At 35.8% G+C, this 23,582-nt stretch overlaps 1 protein-coding gene, 1 long non-coding RNA gene and 1 pseudogene across 45 annotated transcripts in view; 2 read left to right on the forward strand and 1 right to left on the reverse strand.

The window, feature by feature from the left end:
- LOC132362148 (uncharacterized) overlaps nt 1–23,582 on the forward strand; it is a 322,664-nt gene that overhangs the window by 221,126 nt on the left and 77,956 nt on the right. For 42 of the 44 annotated variants that reach the window (XR_009502243.1, XR_009502250.1, XR_009502246.1 and 39 more), the window contains 3 exons: nt 8,370–8,472; nt 9,595–9,670; nt 12,941–13,010. This is a non-coding gene — a long non-coding RNA (uncharacterized LOC132362148). Of the gene's footprint in view, nt 1–8,369; nt 8,473–9,594; nt 9,671–12,940; nt 13,011–13,161; nt 13,711–15,093; nt 15,875–23,582 lie in introns of those variants that run through there. The other 2 variants (XR_009502277.1, XR_009502280.1) reach the window with 2 other exon arrangements.
- On the forward strand, nt 10,595–10,727 carry LOC132364235 (U4 spliceosomal RNA; annotated as a pseudogene).
- The window catches only part of LOC132362147 (NEDD4-binding protein 1-like), a 35,109-nt gene continuing 31,832 nt past the window's right edge, over nt 20,306–23,582 (reverse strand). Inside the window, exon 3 of the mRNA XM_059916154.1 lies at nt 20,306–20,499. The gene's annotated coding sequence lies outside the window, so the exon portion shown is untranslated. The remainder of the gene's footprint in view (nt 20,500–23,582) is intronic.

Here is a 23,582-nt window from a genome sequence, read left to right on the forward strand (position 1 = left end):
TAATATAAGTGTGTATTTTTAAATAAAAGAAGCAACATTATAATCAATAAAGTGGAATTTCTTTTCTCCACAGGGTTTAAAATATAACAGGAGAGAAAATATTAAACACACTCTTGCTACCCATGTTTCTATTAGTTTTCTATTACTCTTTTAACAAATTACCACAAAATTAGTGGCTAAAAACAAATTTACAGTCTTCCAGTTTTGAAAGTCAGAAGTCCAAAATAGGTCTTACTGAGCTAACATCAGGGTGTCCACATGGCTGAGTTTCCTCTGGAGTCTCTAGGAGAAAATCCATTTTCTTGCTTTTCCCAGATATTACAGGCTTCCTGATTTCCTTGGCTTGGGACCCCTTCCTCCATCTTCAAAGCCAGCAGTGTACCATCTTCAAATCATTCTCTGACTATGATTCTTTGCCTCACTCTTCCTTTCAAGGATACTTGTGATTACATTGTGTCCATCCAGATAATCCAGGATAATCTTCCCATCTCAAAGTTAGCTTATTAGCAAACTTATTTCCTTCTGCTACCTTAATTCCCCTTTACCATAAAACCTAAAATATTCAAAGATTCCTGCGATTAGAACACAGACACCTTTGAGGTGTCATTATTCTTTCTACAGCACCATATATTGCACTTGAATCCCTATTACTAATATTGAATTCTTTCGTGCTTCTATCTGTCCTGAGCCTTCTAATGCAGGCTCTCCTCTTTCCATAAATGTAAACTCCTTGATCCAGAGTCTAATTGTTGTTATTGTTGTTGTTTTCCCAACACCTATCCAAGTGGTGATTAGACTTAAATTCATACCTTGGTGAGTCTACCAATTTAATACCAACTTTGAAGTCCATCTCTTTTTTACCTTGAATCCATACTTTCCCCAAAACCTGTCTTAAAATCTTCTTTTTTCCCTTTTCTCCTCCCTTTTCAAAAACTGCTCATCATTGTTTAAACATGCTTACCCTGCCTAGCTTAAAAAGCACCCCTTTGATCCAGGCCATTTTCCTTTCTTCTATAAATTTCTTATACATTATTTCTACTTCTTCAGTCCATTTCTTTTGAATTTTTATTTACATTTCGACTCTGTAATCTTTCTGAAACTACTGTTGTTAAGTCTTCAGAAGACCAAAAGGAGAGAAAGCAAAAAAGGAAAAGAACAGAAAGAGCAAATTCTGAGTGATTTACCTGTCTGTTGGTTACCTAGTCTCTACAGATGTTCAGATACACATCAGCTCTATGTGTTCCCTTGAAGACTAGGAGGACATCTAGCTGAACTGTCTCAGGAGCTATTCAAGCAATGAAACAGTAAAGAATACTAGAAAGAATTTTGGACTAAGATTTGACTTATTTTCCCTGCCTCTTCTACTTAAAGTTGAATTCTTTGGAGGATATTGTCCTTGCCTACTTCAAAGAGTTGCTTTGGGAACCTATAGGGCTAAATACTTTAAAGTATTGACTTATCTATTTACATAAATAAAATACATGCAATTACTATTGGAAATAACAGATAATCACTATAAAATATAAATGATGATCAGAGGTATAAATACTCCTTTTGAATCTTCAATAAATTAAATTTTATAAGGACTCCATTGTAAAAAAAATGAAGCTGTGAGGTACAGAGGTTCTGAGGAATACAGTTTGGAAATAATCCATGTGTTTATTATTGTTTGAATACAAGTAATTGAAAATTTCAGGAATTTCAAATAAAATCAATCTGCTTTTCATTTTCCTGTGTGGAGGAGCAGTTACTTTTTTTTCTAAGTTTGAATTTTCAAATTATAGAAAAAAATAGCTCTTTTCAGATTTGACGTTTGACCCAATTACCATACTCTTTTCAAGTATGACATTTACTTACTTATTCATTCCATGAAAATAAAATCCTATAAATATAACTTTATATACAGACTGAAAATGATTAAGCAAATTGTAAAGCTTTTTTTTTTTTTAAAGTTTTTATTTATTTATTTATTTATTTATGGCTGTGTTGGGTCTCCGTTTCTGTGCGAGGGCTTTCTCTAGTTGCGGCGAGCGGGGGCCACTCTTCATCGCGGTGCGCGGGCCTCTCACTATCGCGGCCTCTCTTGTTGCGGAGCACAGGCTCCAGACGCGCAGGCTCAGTGGTTGTGGCTCACGGGCCTAGTTGCTCTGCGGCTTGTGGGATCTTCCCAGACCAGGGCTCGAACCCGTGTCCCCTGCATTGGCAGGCAGATTCTCAACCACTGCGCCACCAGGGAAGCCCCAAATTGTAAAGCTCTTTATGTTTGAAAGGAAATTCGACATAGATTGAAGATTGCCATTCAGGAAATTACCTTCTTAATTGTCTGCTCCTTAATACTAGTATTCAGAAAACTAATAGTTACACTTTCTTATACAGTCTGACATTGAATATGAATATGAGTCTGAGTAGCTTCTGAATATGCACTAGATGAAGACTATTGAATGAGACCAGATGCCATTAGTTTTGAGGGGTCTTTCATGCATGTGATTCTATATGTTTGGACAAATGTAACATTTGCCATTTACTACAAAGTTCTAGGGATATTATAAAAGATAAATAAAACTAGAAACAACACTCTAGGTTATGTTATGGCCTTATTTTTGTGGAAGCTAAAGGCAAGAGAGTCAGTGCTTAGGAAATCGTTGATTAAGTGAAATAAACTCGTGTCCTTTCAATATATGCCCCTATAGGCTTACTTTAGCTGGTTTAAATTAAAATTAAAATAGAATAGCAGAGGTAGGAAGCATGAATTGATGGCATTAAACTATAAGTTTCATTCATAAAAATTACTTTCCAATTTTAATAGAAGATGTAGTTTCAGTTTAATTTTGAAAGTATATTTTAACCCACTCTCTAATCTACATATTTTAAATAATTCAAAATGGAAAGTATGACATATGGCATAATGTTAATGATTTATTTTCTAAAAAAATGTTTTATTTATGACACTAAGAGAATGTTTAATACCCAAAAAGGGAATCTCAGAGTTGTTCATGATTCAAGTAAATTGCTTTCCCATGTTTTCTGTATTTTGCCTTAATAACAAATGATCTCTAAATTAAAATTTACTACCCTTTGAAATAATGTAAAATTTAGAAATTTTTCTGGACTTTAGCTATTTAGTTTTATTTTAGTGGAAGTGTGTTAAACATTCACTAATGTAGTATTTAGTTTGCTAAATGTGTGACTATATTAAATAATAACTAGACATTTCTAGATATTGTACATACCTCAACTCTTTCCCAGGGTAGATAATTGGGATGGGTTTCCATGTTTTCTGAAACTTTATTTAGTTTTTACATTACTTTTCTTCAATAGTAGACAATTGTGTTTATTATTCCAATAGTATAGCAAAGACTATAGAAAATTGTTGATTTTTATAATTCATTTTACTATAATTTTTAAATTACTTTCATGAAGAGTTTAATGTGATGAAATTTTTTTTCTTAAGGACTAGGTGTTCAAAGTTATCTAAAAACATATCAACACTAATTTTTTTTTAATTTTGGCAAATTTAACTGCCCCCAAACTAAAATAAATTCATTTATTCAATCAATCAATATTTATTTATTTTTCATAATATGAATATTTCTACTATGTCCTAGCTGTAGGAACAGTAATTGAAAAAGACAAAGTCCTTGCTTACATGAAGTTCTCATTTCAAAAGAGGAAATACACACAAATATATAAACAAATACATAAACAAAACTTCTGACTTTTTTCTCAGGCTACTGCACTTCTTGGGCACTGCCTTTCAAGGCACAGTTGGTGTTCTTGTATTCTTGGCAAATTTGAAGCTTATTCTATGCTAAGGAATTTTTCATTGATTCGTTACATGGAACCATGTACTTTCCATGAAACACTCCTACAAATTCAAATATTGGGATCACAGCTTAAATGACACTTTCTCAGAGAGGTCTTCCCAGTTTTCTAACTACCCCCTCCAAGACTCTTACTTATTACTTTTTTATTTTCTTCAGGGCATGGGACACAAACATATTATGTACATAGAACTTATAAAAATAATTTCTATACACACATATTTGATGTGTTTATAATATTTATATGCAATTGTGTTTCAGGGTCTTTATTTCCTTATTCATATATTTGCTTATTTCCATATTTTCTGCTCAGTAGATCATAGACTTCTGGAGAGGTGGCACAATTTATCAACCTTGTTTATCATTAGGAACAATTCTTGAGTCATAACAGGACTTGAAATCCTTGCTAAATGAATGCATCAATGAATGAGGGTCACGGATAACTATTTCAATAGATGGTAGAAGCCATTGAAAGGCCTTAAATCACAGAGGTAGAGCATCTGATTCACATATTAGAAAGATCACTCTGGTTTTTGCCTGAAGACTCAGTAGTTTTATTTCCTGTGGGTATTGTGCCCTTATTGTAGTTCACAAACTCATTATGAGTGTCCATAAGGACATAGATTTCATGAATGCAAAGACTATAACTTTTATCTTTGAATTTTGATGCCTAATGGAAAGCCAAGTACTATTTGTACATTCAGAAATATCTGTTGAATAATAAAATGACTTGTGAGTTGTAGGCATTCAGTTAAGCACAATGAATAAGCTGATTATTAGGCTCAAGTCCTGACTTCAAATATTCAATTTCTAATTTCAAAGATCCAATTGGCTAGTAATAAAGGCATGCTTGCTAGCAAATGACTGAATACAAAGTTCTATAGAGTAAAATAAATTGGCAACTGGATATTGGTCTATTGCTCTGATATGGAAGACCAGAGATTAAAAAAAGCAAAAACAATGTTTTTATTAAAGTTGGTCTTGGAAAATTTTTATTGTTTGTTTTGTGCTCATGTTTATTTCATCTTACAGCTTACATCTATGAGTTTATAACTTACATTAAATGTATAACATTAGATAAAATCTAGTGTATACATGTGATGATAGTTTCTGAAACCATGTTGTTGACCACATTTTTAATATAATTTAATGAAAACGATTTTATAAAACATAAAAAGAACCTGAGTTTGTATCGAGATAAACCTGATTTCAATCCTTAATCCACTGTGTATTACCAGATGATTGATTAATATTCACCACAGGATCTGATATAGTGAATATTAGCTTTTTTTTTTTCTTCCCAACTATGAATTAAGCTGGTCTCACTAACTTAGTGAGATCTTCCGCAAAGCCAATTGTTCTCAATGTATAGTACATATACTGAGGGTGGTAACTGTGGTGCCTTTTGATGAGATGGCTAATAATAGGTGGAATAAAACATTCTCTCTTCAGCACAAGGGCAGGGCAAAGGGTTGGAGCAAAGGAAACAACATACATCAAGACTACTAGGACTAATAGAGCTCCTTCCTCTGGTGGCATTGGGTGGCAGGATAGATGGTTTATTGGGAAGACTGGGTCACAGGGTGAGGTCAGCTCAGCAGGAATGAGTATTCTTCAAGAATTTGCCACAATGTCGAGCAATCCAAGGCTCAAGTGTTGGAGGAGATCATTAGAGAGGATGTGCTTACCAACTGACCCTTGAGCTGGACCCAGGCAATAGGGAGGGGATCCTCACAACTCCCCTGTCCTTGGAATGAATGTTCAAGTTCCGCCCACCTTTCCCACACTAGGAGCTGTTTCAAGGACATATCTTAGAGAGAGTCAGGTGTTGTTGAGACCATCTGAACTGAATATGGGACTGAACACACTTTTGGCCTCTATATAAACTTTTTAAAGATTCTGGCAAGCAGCTGCAGAGATCTACTCATCTTGCAGCCACCCAAGACAAGCTTAGTATGTAAGTTCCCTGGCTTATTAAACCTGCCACCCATCAATCTGGAGTTGTGTGCTTCTTTCTTTGGTGTCCCCTTCCCCTGGGTGTATGGGGACCAGTTTCAGGTTTCACTCAGGAAGCTCCCAAGGTTTGCAAACCAACACTCAGTGGCTGCAGTAGGTAGAATTTTGGCCTCCACGACATTCAGCCACTAGTGTTACTCCTGTGAATGTGTTACACTGCATGGCAAGAATAACTTTACAGATGAGATTAAAATAAGAAGTTTACCTTGTATTATCCAAGGGGCTCCAACATAATAACATGAGCTCTTAAAAGTAGAAGAGGAAGGCAGAAGCACAAGTCAGAGAAACAAGGCAGAAAGAGAAGTCAGATATCCAAGCATGAGAAGGCTTTGATTTATGTGACTGGCTTGAAGATAGATCTAGGGGACCTTGTGGAAACAATGAAAGGAAATGAATGCATCCAATATCCTGAGTAAGCCTAGAAGATTCTTTCTCAGAGCCTCCAGGTAAGATCACCTGTCAGCCAACAACTTAGCTACTTCCTCGTGAGGCCTTAAGCAGTGTACCCAGTAGAGCCTGCTGGATTTCTGATCTGTACAACTGGAAGATAATAAATGGTTGTTATTTTAATTGACAATATTTGTGGAAGTCAGTTACGGCAACAATGGAACACTAATAAAATGACTGAGCTGAACAAACTTCAGCCCAAGAGAGAGACTTGATGGAATCCAGGAGCCAGTGATCTTCCCCAACCTCTGGCACAATTAAGCACATCCTGAGGCTGAAAACTTGACCCTGGGTAAGTCAGACCTGAGGTCCAGTCTTGGCTGCCCTTTTTATTAAGTATCTCTGCCACTCATTTCTCTAAGTCTTAGTTTACTCAGGACAACAACATCTGTCTACCTCAGTGGGTTGTTGTAAGAATTGTATTTGATTTTACATATAAAATTCTTGCTGGAAACATAGTAAGGGATTCAGAAATGGTGTTTACTTTTACCATTAATATTACTTATCAGGCATAGCACCCAACGGTCCTTGAGAAGATTTTGTTGCATTAATCTATGGCTGCATAAAGACTTAACCCAAAATGACATGAGTTTCATTTCTCTGTAATTCCATGGATTAGGAGTTCAGATAAGGCAGAACACAAAGGCTTGTGTCTCTCTACAGTAGCAGAGGCCTTGATAGGGACCACCGGAATGGCCCCTAGCAGCTAGGATGACTTAACTGGTGTCTTATGTCAGAGTCTCAGTTCTTACCAGGCTCCTCAGCTGTCTTCCATGTCTCATTTCAGTCTAGCTTTCTTAAGCTTCCTCACAACATAGTTGCCCAGGGAAAGTGGGATTTTCTACGTGGTGAATGGCTTTCCCCAGAGATTATGCAGAATCTGCCAGCTTTCTTAAATTTAAACTTAAACTACTGTACCTGAAGTAACATTGTTTAAGGGTGCAAACTTACAACTAGAAGACAAATAAGTCCTGGAGATCTAATACATGCCACAGTGAATATAAACAAGATTGTGCTATAATAATCAAACTTGGTAAGGGGCTAGATCTTACTTATACCCACCACAAAAAAGAAATAATAATTACGTGATGTGATAGAGGTGCTAACTATCACTACAATGGCAATCATATTACAAAATATAAATACATCAAACTACATGTTGTACATCTTAAATTTATACAATAAGTCAAATATATTTCAGTTACAAATAAATAAATAAACTACCAGACTTGAAATTTGCACAGTATCACTGCCTCTCATTTTACTGAACAAACCAAGTTACAAGGTCATCCCAGATTCAAGAGGAAGTAAAACAGGCTCTTTTCTTTGGGGAGAATTTCACTTATGTACAGGATGGGAAGGAACTGATGGTGGATATCTTTGATAATCTCTCCCACAGATTGCTAAACTTAATCATTTGGTCAATAACTAACAAAAAGCAAAATTCTTTATATTATCTGAAAAAACTTACTAATTCATTTGAACATCACACTGAAGCTATTTTAGAAATTATAAAAAAATACATTGTTTTCCCAAAGAGACAACAGTGATGAGTAAAGAAGATATTTTGCATCATACAGCAGGCATCTAGAAATAATATAACACAACCAGAAGGAGACATTGAGCAGATTCACTTTAAAGAATTTCTTCAAAGAAAACTTTTTGAACAAAATATATACTGCATTTTATTTAGAAATATATTCTATATATTCTCAGTTGCCAACTTAGTTGGTAAAAATAACACCTTTACCTCTTCCACCTTTATTCAAAAATTAGTGTTATATTGAAATAATAAAATGTTTTTATTTTTTATAGAAACTTGTACTTGTGTTAATCTAAACTACATTGATAATATTTTCAGTATTCTTATTGAGGAACATATTAACAGTTATCTTTGTTTTGTAAATAGAAAAATATATTTCATTTATTTTATAATGGAGTTTCTCTCTCTCTCTCTCTCTCTATATATATATATATATATATATTTAACTTAGAAAATTGATATGTAAGTCACTCAGCCAAAAAAAAAGAAGACAAAATAAAATATGAATGTCACAAGTGATTCCTCTCCTTGTCTCCTTTCAGGAATGAACATAAAATGGGTGAAAGGGACACATATCTGATGTTCCCCCATCTAATCTCAAATCCACTCTGGCTTTTGTTATATGAGCATCTCATCCATCTGAGTGTGAGTCTATTGTTGAAGGGTATATATTTTTAATGGAATACTGGTTCTAAAAGTAAGACAATGGCTTAACTGATGCTTACCTAAAGGAAAAATATTCCAGCATAGAAAGAAAGATACATTTTAATAGACATATTAAGAACAGTATAGCAATTTCTATGAGACATAGTTCAAGGAGATTTGAAGAGTGATTTTGACCACTCTTTATTTATTAGCCAAGTTTAGAAACCAATTCTCATATAAAAGATGAGCTAAAGGAATTAGTAGGCTTAACTGCATGAATAGAAGATTTTTAAAGTGCATTTTTAAAATCACACAGAGAAATATGTGATTCTTTATTTTTGAAAAGATATAGCCATAGAAAATTAGGCTGTTTAGATTTTATTTTATGTTAATTTTAAATAATAGATGAAATTTTATATCTGAACTCAAGGAACATTAGCCAAGTAAGAGAAAATCAGTTAAGTGTATAAAATCTGTTATAATTTGGTAAATTATAAAGATGCAGAATAAACATCCCCAAGTATTAAAATAAGGTTTAGCAATATAGAATAGATTTATTTGCATTTAACAAAGATCTCATGGCTGTTGCTGAAGAAATACTAAAATACAAACAGGCCTTTATCCTGGAACTTTTGTATGTCAGTTGAATAGCAGTCAATCCCACATGAGTTAAAACTCATCTGCTCAAAAGCACAAAACTTGTTGAGAATATAATAAATTTGATTATACCAAATTGAGGCAAACAATTTTTTTCAGGGAAAATATTTTACCATAGCAACCATATAATTGTGTGTGTGAGAGAGTGTGTGTGTGTGTGTGTGTGTGTGTGGACATGTGTGTGTGTTTGAAGAAGGAATGTGTAAAGTGATAAAAGTAATATTTACAATTTCAACTTCTGAAACATAATCAGCCCTGGGTAATGGCAAGCACAACAACTAAATGACAGCACGTGTTTTGCAAGATGGTATCACTGTCTGTATCTGTACCTAGGTATCTAAAGTGTCGCCTATTTTAAAATTAGAACTTTAAAACTATGAATGCTTATAATTTTAACTTTGATCAGACCAAAAGTTAATATTTGTGACCATAATTTAATACTAGTGCATTAATTTCTCTCCTCAGTTTGGAAGAGCCACATCTACGAAGGCACTGACAACTTGAAGAGAGGAGTTTTCCAGTCCAAGGGGACGCCGGCAAGGTATATACAGTTCAAATGCACGCTTGTTGTTTGAAAAGTGCCCATTGTCCAAAGGAAGACACACTGCTACCATGGAACAGTAAAGATATTGACATTCCAAACTAACACCTATTTTTATAATCTACTCACTCAAAATAGGTGAGTATAAAAATGCCACAGCACATTCAAGATAAGGGATAAAATTAATTTTCTGTTTTAAAAGGTTACCATTATAACAAATTCAGTGTAATATAACAGTGCTCTTTCTGTTGTATTATTTTACTGATCTCTAATACCTAGGAGTATTAAATTTACACAAATTAAAAAAAATAAAAGAAAAAGTTTTGTAAATGTGACTCCTAGGATAAAGGAGACCTACACTGTAAAGTAGAATTAGTACTCTAATAAAGAGTTTCCTTAGCTTCTGCATCAGACAATATATCTTGTGAGATTAAGAATAAATTGATTTCTGTGATGAGGAATATCAAAATGTTAGATTCAAAAAAAATCTGAAGAAATCCAACTCAGTTATAAAACAGGGAAATTCACAAGGGAAGGAGACAAAGAATGGTAGGAATTTTCCAAGCTCTTGTCTGTTACACTGTTTCTTATAGTGTGGAATGATTTATTATCTATCAATCTAGTCTCATTATAAAATAACAACATTTCAAAACTATCACAGTTTAATATTGATTCCCACCACTTTGAATGACCTAAAGCCAGAATATCTGAATAAAAATCATTGATCTAATCTTCACAAATTAGCAATGTTTAATATTTCTTTTAAAATTATAAAGTGTCAGTTACATAACAACCAAATACCTACAGGAAATGGTTAAAGAAGGTGACAGAACCAGGATTCAAACCTAGAGCTATTTATATTCACAATCCTTCCTCTTAGCTGTATGCCACATAGCTTTCTTTCTCTACAATCTAATACACTGAAGCTTTGTACAGGGGCAGTATAAGCATAGCCAATGAGGTTTACCTGAGGTGTGATTATTGCTAATTGAAAACAAGTGCATTGATATAACAGTGGTACACATCAATATCCAATGTTTCACTGCCTTAAAAACGACAGTCGATCCTTCCACACAGCTATACTAAATAAAAATGAACACAGGAATAGTATGACGCATTAAGTGCTCTCAGTCAATGAAATAACTACGAGAAATATAGAACTACAGACAATGCTTTTCAATTTTTGTTTAAAAAGACACTCAAAATCTCATGGAAGAAGGCATCTCTATTAAAATGTGAACGTCTACAATGTCAGCTTCAGACAACTTTCAAAATCTTTCCGTTGGAAAGATGAAAAGAGGACATTTTAAAATAAAACCACTGCCCAGTTAATCATTTATGAAAGCAAGTGAAGTTTCCAAGAGAAGGACCCTCAAAAAAAGATATCTAGAAGATGCTGTCTGCATTGATGACACTTGGATTCTTACCCTCTGCATCTACAAGTGGTGGTTCTTGCCATCTCAGCGTTTTCACAGTACTTCATTACTGATAGGGGTGAGGTAAATGCACATGAAACCATCAACACTGAGGGAGTCTGTCACTATCCTCAGGATATAGGAAAGCTGGCAACTTGGGTATTAAGAGTTATGAAGTTTCTTCACAATGCTCAAGGGCAAAAATGCCACATTCACTTACTTTCCTAAATAAACATTAAATGTGGCTCTGTTCCTGCCTGAATTATTTTGTGGAAAAATTAAGTATCTGTTATTTTAAAGGTCCCTCTACCTTTCTTCAGTAATTATAAAACCCTAGAGGTTTGGAATTCAGAGAAATGGAAGGGACTTTTGTTTCTGATATAGTGCTGCCATCTTTGAGATGGCCAGCACTCAAGCCTTCCTGGGCCACTTAAATCAAACGGCTCCAGAGTTCATGGCACTGCTTTCCCTGCAGAATGGTTACCAATCGTATTTACTGATTTAGTGCTTGAAAGCCATGTATTGATCACATGGACAAAAAAATAATAATTTTAATTTTCAGTTGCTGTATAGTTTTATGTGTTTTTAAAATTATTATTTTAATTATTATTTGTTAAAAATAAAACTAAATTTACATTTTGGTTTAATTTTTAACAAGTAATAATTTGGTAGTTTTTGAAATGCAATTATTTTTAAAAGCATTCTTGGGAAAATGCATCTCTTAATAAATTTTTTATTATAAATTCATTTATCCATAGATAAATCTTGCTTACTGTTAGAAGGTGACCATCAGATTCTATATTTCTATATTCTCATTTTTAGAGATTTAAGCTCTGAGAAATCTTATTCTCAGAAATAAGGAGATGAGAGAAGAGGCTTTTTTATGTCACTCAGTTCTTTGAATTCCTTCAAAGAACTATGACAAAAATTGCAGAGTAATTTATCATAAAAACTGATTTATAATCATGTGTCCACTGACAACTCAATTAGATATTTCTTCAAGTTTTTGAAAGAATTCAATATAAAAACATAAAAAATTTATTTGTCAAAGGTTTTGTTATCTAGCTATTGGAGTCATCTACTTTTTAAAATAGAGGTGAATGTTTTGAATTGTCCCCTTTGTTTTGCATCCTGGAGATTTCAACACCCAAAGACAAAGCATCAGAGTCAAGTTCAAGAAGGTTGAGAAGTACACTTCTCTTTTGAAAATGAAACCTTGTGGGAGAAAGGTTTTTTTTTAAAAGGAAAAAATGGAAAGAGGAACAACAAGAATTAGGAAACAGTTATTCGAATGTGACACCTGAAAACTGGTTAAAATTATTTGCTTGGTCAGAATGCTCTTCATAGTTTTCTCTTAATCCCAGGGGTTAGCAGACCTCAGATTGAAATTAGGAGCCTAAATGGCAAATAAAACCATTCAACCAACCAAGTCAGTTTTATTTTCTGTAAAGTAAAATCTCCAAATTCATTTTAAAATTCAATTTAATGTCTTTTGAAGTGTCCCTATAGCAATCATCTCAATTTAATGCATTTTGAAGTGTCCTTATAACAATCATCTCAACTCTGAATTCTAATTTTAAGATAGATATGTAGATAGTCACATTAAGAGATAGTTACATCAATCTCTGGGTTGCATTGTAGTAACTGAACACAACACTGAAGACTTGACTAGTGGTGGAACTAGGTCCCATCTCACAGGTCACCCAGAAACAATTTCATAAAGGAAAGCCTATGGGGGAAAAGAAATACATAAGGGAAGCATTGCAGACCAAGGGAGATGGAGTCCTTCTGAAAGGTCAAGTAATTTTTGTCTTAATACACAATTTAATTTCTCTACCTTTTCTATACTTTGCAGGCTATAAGGACAATCATTCTTCAGAGCAGAGGACAACCATGCAAAATCATTAAAGTGATATGCTTGTGAGGTAAGTCCTTCCTCACTTGATATGGTTAGTAGGTACTAAAAAAAAAAGTCCCTTCTATTCTAATACTATTCTAATACTATCTCTATAAATGCCCATTTTTTCTCTGTTGTGCTCTCTCTAGCTCTTTTGTTTCTCTCTTTTTCTGCCTCAGGCTAGGATGCATGTTCCAGTTATAAGAATTAACTCAACAATCCAGGCAGATTGAGTGTTCCGGAAGTAATAGCGTATCCAAAACAAGATTACCTTTCTTTTTTCCAAGGTAGAAACTATTAATTAAAAGTGTGCCACTTAAGACAGGTCTGACTGGACAAGATGAGAGTTTGAATCACTATCAGATATATGTTTGGTTGTATTTCAACCTTGAGGGAGAAAAAAAAAAATCAGGTTAAGATTAATGCATCTTTGCTAATAATATGACATGTAAATCACAAAACAACCTCATAAGTAGTAATAGCATGGGTTTAAATATACTCTGTCACCTTGGAGAAATAATGTTTTTATCATATAGGGAACCCATAAGATAGTACAAAATGGAAAAGGACAATAAATAAGCAAAGCAGAAGCCTCTACTAATTTAGTAGCGACCACAGGTTTTCAACACAAAGGGGGCATTCTTTGGTAACATGGTTCAAAAGAATTTTTATTTAGGTAGAAAATAAAGGCTTCGCATAATTAGGTGCATTTAGTTTAACGGTTGTTGCAAAGTCTCCTTTTTTTTTTTTTTTAAATGAAACCTTCTTTATTTATTTATTTATTTATTTTTGGCTGTGTTGGGTCTTCGTTTCTGTGCGAGGACTTTCTCTAGTTGTGGCGAGCGGGGGCCACTCTTCATCGCGGTGCTCGGGCCTCTCACTATCGCGGCCTCTCTTGTTGCGGAGCACAGGCTCCAGACGCGCAGGCTCAGTAGTTGTGGCTCACGGGCCCAGTTGCTCCGCGGCGTGTGGGATCTTCCCAGACCAGGGCTCGAACCCGTGTCCCCTGCATTGGCAGGCAGATTCTCAACCACTGCGCCACCAGGGAAGCCCGCAGAGTCTCCTTAATGGCGGTGAAAATAAAGAAAACCTCCCAAATGAGAACAAGTAAAAGATATTTATCAGAGTTTGATATAGCAAGAGAATAGCCACCAACACTTGCATTTCACAGAGACTACATGGCAGGCAGAGAGTGGAAAATGTTTATAGTGGAAAGAAAAGAAAGCTTCACATGTGACCTGATTGGAGATGTTGGCACAGGGAATCTGGGGGTGGGCTGACCAGAGTGGGGCATCCTGCGTGACTGTTTAGGGCTCATAATTGGCTTTTTGTGGTTGGGCCTAAGTTGGAGCTGGAGGGCAAAGATCAGGGAAGCTGTCAGTTATCAACTAGTTCCTTACTATTTGGGGCCAAATGCTGCAGAGGTTGTGGTTTAAACTGATTGCTGCAGAGGTTCTGTGTCAGTGTTCTATTTTTACACATGAGATGGCCATTGTCCATTCATATAGTCACTGTTATAGTATAAGAGCAGAAACTACTTCAGGGTTCCAGGTAATAAGGATTTAGTAAGTTGTACAGTGCTTAACCTCTGCTATCTGGATGTGGTGCTTGGCCTAAATAAGCGTTTTGCATTCAAGTTCAAGCTGTGTGGAACATATTATTCCAACTCCGAGGAGGCTAAACTGGGAACCAGAGTCCTTCAATAATGTATTTGAACTTACAACGAAGAGAGAGCAAGACTCAATTGGGAATATAGGGAATGTACAACTTGGACTTGACAACAATTCCACCTCTACAGCTGTGCCAGAGACCAGTCTGAGAAATAAGGTGGAGAACCAGGGGAGGGTAGAGATGGGAAATCAGTAGGAGTATATAAAAATAGAAAAGTCTACGTTTCTGAAACATAAAGTCAAGCAGTACCCCTGCCTTTCTTGAAATTTTGCACAAGAACTAGTTAATTCCCTTGTTTGCCAAAGTGTTTTTGTGTCATCTTTTGCAGTCTAATGAATCTTGATTATTACTCGTTAAGAGTTTATGAAATTCCTGTTATGGATGAGGCACTGTGGCCCACAGTACTGTGTTCTCTGATATTTGGCTCTTTTCTCTTCGAGGCACATGGAGACTGTACTTCCGACACCACCAATTCCTTGCGCACTTAGGAAGAATCACGTGGCTCTGGGGCAATGACATATTATTAGAAGTGACAGATGTCACTTCTGAGCTTAGATATTTAAATGCTGAAGGAATTATTTCATCTCTTCTCTGTCTTCTGACACTGGATATTATGGAAGTGGCCTCATGTCACCTAAGTGACACTGGGTGATTGATCAGTAATGAAGCTGAAAGGTCACCAAACACTGTAAGTGAAGACAGATTAGAGTTTGGACTTTATCCTGGGGGCATGCAATATTCAACAGGTATTTCTGATTATATATTCTGTTCAAAGCAATGTGCTAGTGAGAATAGAAAGTAATTACACTCTTGTAAGCAGGGAGTTGACATGGTCAAATGTGTGTTTGTGAAGGATCACCCTGGCTGCCTTGTGCAAAATAGATCAGAGAGGAAAGTGAGTGCAAAGGAGAGACCAGTTAAAGAGCTCAGTCTTTGCATGAGACAGAAGAAGTGGGTGTACTTCCCTTAACTACATTTTCATACAAAACAACCGAATATTCCCTGGGTTTTGATATGTGGAGGAGTGAAAGAGAAAAAGAATACTGGTCCCTAAAAATCAGGAAGTTTATAATTTAAAGAATAGCTATGTGCCAGCTGCTTATAATTTATTTTCATGCTTGAGAATGCCTTCCATAATAAGCACATTCTGGCAAAGCATAAAATAAATAAACTGAAATAGAATAAAACCTATTAGATGTTAGAATTGTAGCACCAGATAATCACATCACTACAAAATATGAATATACAATTTTATATATACAAACACATTAAGTTGAAAGAAACTTTAACTGAATTTCGGTAAATTAATCAATAAAACATGTTTTTGTATACAGCATTTTTTTGGCATACTGAGTGTTCTTAATCTTTAAAGCACATGAGTATAATACCTCAGGAAAGACCTGTTCTCCACACATTTCCTGTATAAAGTACAGAAGAAATAATAAAGAGCCAGTGTGTCTTTCTCTGCCGTGTGATGTTGGCATACATAAATAAGCTTCTTTGTGCATAAAATAAAAGGAGTGGGACCAAAGTTTCTGATTTTTACAGTGTTTTATTCTTTCTTTAAAAAAATAGCCAGATCGAGGGGAAAGCCATTTAGGAGAAATAATTGTCTTCTAACAGCCAGCTTGCAGAAACTAAAACACATAGCAATGATGTAAAAAAAAGTTGTTTTGACACTTTGGTAAATGCAAGTGTAAGATACATAGGAATATATTAGAGGTGCATGCATATCTGTGGCCCGTGAAAATTGCTGATTATAAAGGAGAGGGTTAATGATCTCTAATTGTGCTGTAATCTGAGTGCAGTATAATAGTAATGAAGATAACAGATTTGTGTGTTAACATGAAAAATATTAGAGGGGTGGATCCACAATGTTTGGGGTAATTAATTCTACCCTTCACTCCCTATAAACATATCCATATATAAACTGAATTAGATTCGAAAGAGAATCCAAAGAACCAAAAATAGTCTCTGAACAAGCTTAATATTGTATGGGAGATTAAATTACTATTTTTGATGTTCTCTGTGACTGTCTCATTTAGTTTCTATTGTGTTTGCTTTTTATTCTAAGGTGTTTTTTTAAATGAATTGAATAATGCATAAAAATCTGCAGACCTACGCAGAAAGTTTGGATGCAGTGCCATTTAGAGTTTGATCTCACAGCAAATCCTAATAGATTTCTGGTGGTATCTGTATCTATATCTATATCTCTATATATTTTGTTGTTGTTGTTGTTGCTGTTTAGAGCTCTGAGTGTGTGTGTGTGTGTGCATTAATCTTAGTCTTTCCACTTCAAGGAAAAATATTAAGACAATTGACATAGTAGATATTTTGCATCTAGTGTCAACCTGCTTCTATTTAAACTAAAAGAGAAATCAAATTGCTTGTGAGAATGGTAGAAGCATGTTGTTTAAGGGCAAGCTACTAAGAAATGGATAAAGGCATTTAGAGGTGAATAATAGAACTGTAAATTAAGAAGTAGAAGATAAAATTATTCACCTCTGTTTCTAAAAGCAGATGATGCCCTTTTCACAGTTCTAAAACCCTTCAAAGCAGCAATGATCTCATTGTTTGTCTTATTATTCACTATCAACATACTTAGATTACTGTTCTGCAAAATTATTTTGCTTGGGCGACTTTAACAAGTACCAGAAACTTACAGTTCACCTCTATAATTATCACAGCATTCCCGGGAATCATTACAAACCAAACCAAAAAAAAGTTAAACTTGAAACGTTGTTTGTGAAAGGACTTTAAATTTTATTTGCTTTTAATGCAAGGCATGGTGGTCTGTCTCTGCCTGTGTGTGTCCTCTGTACTTACCAATGTCAACAGTATGTCCAAATTTGTGGAGAGACCAGACACTGATACCACCTGGGCAAAACAAGTAATTCTTAGTTATTCAAATTTACAGAAGAAAAGAAGCACATACATGTTCATGGCAAAACGATGAATGTTTCAAGGACCTGGATACCAGTATCCTTCTCAGGGGAGCCCCCAAGGCAGATTGTAATTTCTGAGGAAGGGAGGGGTTCCTCACACCTCAGGAAGCTCCATACTCCAATCAAAGTGCATCTTTCCACTCATGGCTTGAACGACTCTTCTTTTAGTCTCGTCTGGACATATGCCAGAGACTAGCTTATCTAGGCCTGGTGCACTTCACTTATCACGATTATGCAATATGCGATTTGTCTAAAGGGTACAGTATAGGTCAGTGCTTTTAGGCGTAACGGAAGGTTTTATTAATCATCCTCAGACCCTATGGGATAAGTAATTCTCCCTGAAGTTTATATGTGTACTTAGAGCTAGAACAGAACTTTGAAACTAGAATAAGGGTCACTTAGCCCGATGTCTTTGGAAGCTCATGAGATCAACTCTGAATGCTACACTGCGCCCCTTGGAATAGCTTTATACATTAGTAAGGTCATATTTTACCACCACCTGTTCCACTCCCATGCCTCTTCCTTTCATTCTGTATTTGAATAGAGGAAAATGTAGAGTTATTTGTTAGTCTCCTGTAAAAGCTTGGGTAACATTAGTTGCTTTAACACATGATCCTCAAGGTTAAATAAGATTAAAGGTTAAATTTGATTTCTTGACAGCATTGAAATGAAGATATTCCCGGTCAGTGGGTGGCTTTCTTCACATGGTAGTTCAGGAACTCAAGGTCTCCTTTCTTATAGCTCCAGTGATCTGTAGTGTCTTGGATCTCTCTATTTTCAAAAGACAAATGTGAAAAGAACTGGAGGATCAGGGTGAGATTTATATGGTCCAGCCCTGGAAGTGGTGCATGTTAATTTGGACTCAGTCATATGGGAATGTAGTCAAGCTATGTACCCAGGAAAAAGAATTTTAGTGAACAGCTATGAACCTCTGCCTCAGCTTTTCAAATCCAGCTTTGTGGAATGTAGACCTAGTGGGAGACAACATAGACCTTATTCTCTATATTGTATTGTGTAAAGGGTCTCACAATACAGTTTTTGTTGTTGTTATTAACATATGTGACTTTGCCTATTACAATGTCCCATATACTTGTAGGTTTCTTGGACCAATGATCTTCAAAATGGGGGTGGAATTGGGGGCGGGAGGAAGTGATTACAAACATATCCAGAAAAACTCAGACTTAAGTCTTCTAATAAAGTATGCTTACATGAATATGAAGAAGAGATGGTAACAGGCCCTTAGGACCTATAAGACACTTTCTATAATCCATCTCCCTACCTGTGTTTACTATCCTTACCCATCTCTCTCTATATCAATTTTATCTTATATTAGGTGTTCTCATATACAAAGAAATACTATAAAATGTTCAATTATCTAACAAAAATTATAGAACCTACAAAATATCTACATCTGATTAATATGTTATTTCCCATTTAAAAATTAATCATATTATTTTATCAAGATTTATTAAATGAGTCAGTATTAATTCTATTTTTTTCCCTTTCTATTTGCCATCTTCCCCTAGTCATTGTTTACCATGCTTACCATGTTGTGTAGTGGCTAGAGTTCACTTTCCCATTATAGACTCTACTATTTATCAGTGTTCTATAATTTCATTAAATATCATTCATGTAAATCATGAGCCTATAATTACAACTTGTTCTTTTCTGTTTGTTAAAGCTAAAGGGTGATGCACAAATAACAGAGATCTAGATGATAATTTCCCAATTCTTCCTGAGTGTTTCTTTCTTGTTTGATATGTTATACATCACTTGTTACTAGGAGTGTACTTTGGGAATGTACACTAGGAGTGTACATAGGGAATGAATTTTATAAAAACAGTGCCCTCTTGGAGTTGAGTAATGTGAGAGACTTGTACATTGCTATAAGAAAATACACTAAAATGCAGTAGCTTATATAAAATTGTTAATTTCTCTTTACTTAGATAGTCAACTGGTAAGAAGTATACTCTTATATGGCTGTCCTCCTAAAAATGTATATTTTCATCCTTGGTCCTTCGATACTTAGGATATTGGCCACAGCTGCACGGCCAAAAATTGACAATTTTTTTCTGTAAGATCTCTATTCTATTTTACTCATGACAGAAACTACAGTTCATCTGAGGAAAAAATGACAGTACTGAGATAGGAGGCTCATTTCCAATTGAACGAGTTTTTGATCCCACCCCTGGATTATTTTTACATTATGAATTAGCAAACCCAAACCAATGAGTTATATAAAATATGGGCAGAGCTATATTAACCTGGAGAATTTTAGCACTTATAAAATAACATATCAGTTCCTATTATAATGTCCCAACCTGTTCTATATGCCCTAAAGTGTGTCCAGATGCATACTTTTCTCACATGTGATTGTAAAATCTCTAGCCCTTGACTTCACCCAGTGACCCATGTAGTGAGAAGTTTGGAAATTAGCATTTAGTTGTATAAGAACTATATGAAATAACTGTGGCTGAACAGTCTTGCTGTAGACTGTATACAGTGTAGCCTAAATGTATTTGCTGCAAAGGACCCGTCATTTCTTGCATGATATAAATCTAAAATTATTTATTTATTTTGCTGTTTAATAATGCTTTTTTTTTAATTTTTTTTATTGATTTATTTATTTTTGGCTGTGTTGGGTCTTCGTTTCTGTGCGAGGGCTTTCTCTAGTTGTGGCGAGCGGGGGCCACTCTTCATCGCGGTGCGCGGGCCTCTCACTATCGTGGCCTCTCTTGTTGCCGAGCACAGGCTCTAGACGCGCAGGCTCAGTAATTGTGGCTCACGGGCCTAGTTGCTTCGCGGCATGTGGGATCTTCCCAGACCAGGGCTCGAATCCGTGTCCCCTGCATTGTCAGGCAGACTCTCAACCACTGCGCCACCAGGGAAGCCCCAATAATGCTTTAAAAAAAAAAAAAAAAAAAAAATGAAATAAACCTTCGGCAGTAATGAGTTTAAAATGTGATTTTAATAAAAAATTACCTCAATGTTGATAAGAAGTCTGTAATTTGCAAAGCCTGAGGGCTGTATGTAGCGTTGTCACAAATCCTATGGAGTTAGATGCATCAACATCTTTTAAAAAAAGAAAGAAAAGAGAGAAAAAGGAATGGCATGAAGCCCAGAGAAAAGATGTTTCCAACAGTCCCATGATTATATTCAGAGGACAGAGCATCTACCCCAAACAAAGGTAATATTGGCTAGTTTCAGGAGACCGAAGAGAAGGAGTGCAGTTTTCCCCAGACACCCCATCATAAATCAATTTTGTGTTCAATGTTCACCTCACAGTTTCACAAAGATCATCACCATCATCAGAATTCCAAGGATCTCTACCCTCCATGGGGGACGGTTCTTACCCCTTAGATACTACTGAGAAACCTAAGAGACAGAGAAGAGAGGGAGAGTAAGATACAATTAAACTCCTTTGTTTAGAGGAGCCTAGGTTCTGACTTTGATTTTGCTGCTAAAATAGCCCTGGGGAAAAATTTCTTGAAAGAATAAAAATGATCAATTTCGGTTTCAAATTTTGTAACTCGCAATAAATCTATTTTCTTGTCTCACTTCTGGTATTTTTCACAATCAAGGTATAAAACACATTAATGTTTTATCACAAATAATGACTGTGAGATTATGTTTGAGTTTGGGGATTTCAAAGTCATTTTATAAGAATTAGTTCAGTTGTTACACATTTTGTCTGGAAAGTCTAAGTAATATCATTAAAAGGCCAGTTTAACTGCTTTGAAAAAATGTGTTTGATATGATATTCAATCTTTCCGACTTCACATTTCATTCTCTGTACATCATCTTCTACAATGACCCACTTCTTTCTTTCTGAATTCCCTCCCTTAGATTCCAGAGCATCAAGACTTTGACCCTTTAAAATCTATGGGTAGCATGTAATTACCTATACAGCCATGAAAGTATATTAAATGTCTAACTGGAATCTAACTTAATCTTGAAAACACATATAAGCCCTATCAGGAATAGGTTCTGAATTTGGAGGACAACAGTAAAACAAGCAAAGAAACTAACTAAGAGGTTCTTGCTAGTCCTAGAATTATGGCAGAGATCAGGAATGCTGAGGGCCAAAGAAAGCTTGAGAAAAGTGATTTTTGAACTGAGTCTTGAAGACTGATGAGATTATGGTCAGGCAGTTATGAAAACCACCCTTTTATGTTGAACTGTTCCCTTAACTCCTGGGTTATAAATGCTGTTTTTACTACCTCCAACATTTCCATTCCAGCTGTAATAGGTACATACCAATAGCATGCAAAATGCTAAGGAAAAGGGTCCATGATGTCTTAGAGTTGAGAATTAGGGGTATAAGACTTGAGGGAGGGCTTCCCTGGTGGCGCAGTGGTTGAGAATCTGCCTGCTAATGCAGGGGACACGGGTTCGAGCCCTGGTCTGGGAGGATCCCACATGCCGCGGAGCAACTAGGCCCGTGAGCCACGATTACTGAGCCTGCGCGTCTGGAGCCTGTGCTCCGCAACAAGAGAGGCCGCGATGGTGAGAGACCCGCGCACCGCGATGAAGAGTGGCCCCCGCTTGCCACAACGAGAAGAAAGCCCTCGCATAGAAACGAAGACCCAACACAGCCATAAATAAATTAAAAAATAAATAAATTAAAAAAAAAAAAAAAAAAGACTTGAGGGAGGGATCACTGAATAGAATTTTGTCCACCAATCTGATATTTTTTATGTTTTAGGAAAAGTTGGATGTACTTTACCACAACTATTGGTGGGTCATTTGAAAAGGCAAACGAAGGCAATTAAATGTTGTTTATGTGACAGCTCCCAAGTATGCAGGCAATATACCTGCCAGTTTTTCTCCTGTCTGGAGGAAGTGTTCAATGGGGACTTGGTTATGGGGGATGGCATAACTTATATGGGTTCGTATGAGAGCTCCACAGTCTAAGTACTACTCTGTTGGCTTCCCTTTAAATTGATTTCTCTTACATCAAAATAATGTAAATATGGGGAACTACTCTCAAAGTTAGAAGGTACTTGCAACCCTCTTCTTGGATCCTGCACAGGGAGGGGAGTTCTCAGGGGAGCTGTGAAAGTAGCCTGTGGTACTCCTTAAGGGAGCAGATCAGACTAAATCTTACAATTTCCAGAAATATATTGTTAAATGAATAGTAAATCAGAAACTTTGCTAAAACAATTGATAGCTCCATTAAAAGTGAAGAGGATTTTTTTAAAAAATATGTATTCTAAATAATCATGCAGGGAGTTAGTGGTATTTCTTTAAAAATAATCATGGGCATTAGAACTGTTAGATCCCAAACTGAAAGAATTTTAATCTATATGGAAATAGATGGAACACAAATGCTGCACGCTACTTTCGTTATCATCGGTACATATCACTAAAAGAAATAAAACATCACACTAAAACAATTCACAGAATATTAAATGGGGGGTTAATAATTGCTATTTTTTAATATAGAGGAAGAGAAATGTTTAATAATTAGTCAAAATTTAGTGATGAGCTAAATGGTGAAAAATCAAGGACAGACAGAATATATGACTTATATAAAATAATAAAGGGCAGAGGGTTTTTTGGTAGTGCCTTGTTTATTTCCTTTATCAGTGAATTTTAAATGAAATTATTAAAAATAAGGACTATAACTGAGATTGTTTTCAAAACCTAGTTATACCAGAAATATAATTGGTAACAGAGAAATTGAATGTATAAAGAGTGAATTCGGGGCTTCCCTGGTGGCGCAGTGGTTGAGAATCTGCCTGCCAATGCAGGGGACACGGGTTCGAGCCCTGGTCTGGGAAGATCCCACATGCCACGGAGCGACTAGGCCCGTGAGCCACAATTGCTGAGCCTGCGCGTCTGGAGCCTGTGCTCCGCAACAAGAGAGGCCGCGATAGTGAGAGGCCCGTGCACCGCGATGAAGAGTGGCCCCCGCTTGCCACAACTGGAGAAAGCCCTCGCACAGAAACTAAGACCCAACACAGCCATAAATAAATAAATAA

Source organism: Balaenoptera ricei, chromosome 3 (genome assembly GCF_028023285.1).
Source record: "Balaenoptera ricei isolate mBalRic1 chromosome 3, mBalRic1.hap2, whole genome shotgun sequence".
NCBI lineage: Eukaryota > Metazoa > Chordata > Mammalia > Artiodactyla > Balaenopteridae > Balaenoptera > Balaenoptera ricei.